Source organism: Corylus avellana, chromosome ca6 (assembly GCF_901000735.1).
Source record: "Corylus avellana chromosome ca6, CavTom2PMs-1.0".
In the NCBI taxonomy this organism is placed as follows: Eukaryota; Viridiplantae; Streptophyta; class Magnoliopsida; order Fagales; family Betulaceae; genus Corylus; species Corylus avellana.
This window is the reverse complement of record NC_081546.1, coordinates 21209556-21212399: the sequence shown is the minus strand read 5'-3', so window position 1 is coordinate 21212399 and position 2844 is coordinate 21209556. Positions and strand designations below refer to the sequence as shown.

The window sequence follows — 2844 nt, the reverse complement described above, 5'->3', positions numbered from 1 at the left end:
CGGTCTATATATATATATATATATAATTTTTGAAGTTTTCTTAGCGTATATAATCTATTGTTGAAGTTTCTTCTCTTTTTCCAATTTGTTGTTTAAGTTCATTATAAAAGGCAACCCTTGTATAATAGCTAACATTCAAATTAAGCACCAAGCTCTAGTAAGTCTATACTTTCTTTTTGTGGAAGGCTTAAACTCTCCATGATGGATAGAAGGCCCGATGAAGAAGAGAATATGGTTGCACTCTATCAAGCCTCACTAAATGGATGTGTAAACAGCTTGAGCACATTGATACAAAGGGATGCACTCATCCTTCATAAAATTTCACTAACATCCTTTTGCGAGACCCCCTTACACATGGCAGCTTTGCTTGGCCACCTTGAATTTAGTAGAACTCTTTGTAGCATGAAACCTAAACGCAGAAGAGGTAGACTCATTGGGACGAACCCCTCTTCACTTGGCTTCCGCTGAGGGCCACACTGAGATAGTAAAAGTGTTGTTGCAGGCAAATCCAGATGTTTGCTTAGCTCGTGATCAAGAGGATAGAATTCCTCTCCACTTAGCCGCAATGAGGGGGCGAATAGAGATAATAAAAGAGTTAATTAATGCTCGACGAGAGTCCATCCAATTGATTAATCTCAATGGAGATAGTATATTGCACTTGTGTGTTCAATATAGTCATCTGAAAGCTCTGAAATCACTAGTGGAATTGGTTGATTGCAATGAAATCCTTAACTCCAAAGACAATGTTGGCAACTCTATACTGCATTTAGCTGTGATGCTCAAGCAAATAAAGGGATGTTAATAATATCTGTGGCTACACTCTTAGATTTTTTTTTTTTTTTTTTTAATCTCTAGTGATATTAAGCATCACACTATCCATGACTAAGAAATGATTTGAGATCTAGTTAAAAATCATTCAATTTGGCTAAATTATTATTATTATTATTATTATTATTATTATTATTATTTTTATTAAGTGCTTTTAAAGTTTCTGGCAGTATAGTTGGATGAAACAATAGTATTGTGTTTGTGCAGGCCATAAAATACTTACTTTCATTAGCAGAAATAAGAAGAAAGGCTAATTCCATGAACAAGAATGGTTATACAGCTTTAGATGTCTTAGAGATCTGTCCAACAGATTTTAAATGTTTTGAAATCCAAAACATTTTAAAGGAAGCCGGTGTTAGAAGATCAACAGATCTAAATTCATCCCTACCACTTTCACCGAGTCGTATTGTTACTATTGATGAAGCACGACTAGCACTATCCAGACAGCCAGCTCGATCAAGGTTTAGGAGATGTTGGGGGTACGTTTGTTCGTCATTAGTAAAACACCTGAAGTACCAGGAAAATTGGATCGAGGAAACACGTGGTACATTGATGGTAGTGGCCACTGTGATTGCAAGCATGGCTTTCCAAGCTGGAATGAGTCCACCAGGTGGCGTTTGGCAACAAGATACATCCAATTCCACCGATGGTTTCAATTGTAGTGAAGAAGATATATGTCAAGCCGGCACGGCAGTTTTATCTTATTCCTCATATTTATATCCATCCTTCATAGCTTGCAATACCACATCTTTCTTTGCATCTGTGTGCGTCCTATTTTTGGTCATTAGTGGATTTCCTCTTACGACCAACTTCTTTATGTGGTTTTTGACGTTAGCCATGAGTATCTCAATCGCGTCCATGACACTTGCCTATGTATATGCAGTGGCTTTGGTGACCGAGTATAAAGTTTCTTATAGTCTTCAGAAGTTGGACCAAATATTACAATTGATTTGGCTGGGAGTGATTGCGATTGTTATTGTGACTCATATAATTCGCCCACTCTCTTGGATTGTAAAGAAGTTGCGTAATTGTAGACGTAAGTCAAGAACGGGTCAAGCAGAAAACCAAGCTAATGTCTAAGAGGAAAATTGTGGTGATCAGAATTTGGGTTGGGTATTTTAGAATAAAAATCTTATCAAGTCATTGATAAGAAAGAAGTTGTTAGGGGTAAGGTTTGGGTAATCTCATTGTAATCTTTATCATTAGGCCGTTTATTGATATATTCATTAGTCATTGACTTCTATTAGGATTATTGGGTGATGTTATGTATAAATCAGTGGTTTAATGATGAATAAAGCATGTTGAAAATTCTCTCAGTAAATAATAGCTGAAGATGCCAGGCTTTTCCATTGTTTTCTGAATTTTGTCTTAAAGTTCTTTTGCGTTAATAGTCAGTGATTTAACGATTTGTCGCTGCATTATCTTTATTGCCCATTGCGAACATCGAGCATTTCCATGTCAAGAGATGGGAAAATTGTGAAGATTACGGGTATTAAGGACATGGGTCGGACCAGCTGGTGATAGATAACGCACTGTGTGTGGTTATGTGCTTGGTGAATAAAGTGGTTTTTGATTGTGGGTGGTGGGGCTCCGAAGATTTGGTGCGTGGTGCTTGAAGTGATTCCCTATACGTTGGCTGGGCATGCATGGTTGAATACGATTGCAATTGTGACGAAGCTGAGCAACCGACACGCGCAGGGTGAGATAAATGCTGGGATTAACGTGAGGAAGTATGAAGAGCTTTGAAGGAAAACTGGTCAACCGACACGCGCAAGAGCTTTTATCGCTTACTTTTTCCTTGAATTTGGATATTGTTTGATGTTCTGTAAACCCTTGCTTTTTTGTAGTGTGTGGAGACATTGTTGGTCTCTTGTGCATTTATCTGACCAAGCCTTATATATAGAGTTATAGTGAATAGCGATAGACATGTGGATCTGGACAAGCACACTTTGCAGATTGGGAGTGGAACCATTATGAACAACATATATTTTTTGCCATGGCGCACCAGATGGCGTC

At 37.9% G+C, this 2844-nt stretch overlaps 1 pseudogene; it reads left to right on the top strand.

The window, feature by feature from the left end:
• The first annotated feature begins 201 nt into the window (after positions 1-201).
• LOC132185354 (ankyrin repeat-containing protein ITN1-like) lies at positions 202-1908 on the top strand (annotated as a pseudogene).
• The last annotated feature ends 936 nt before the right edge of the window (positions 1909-2844 follow it).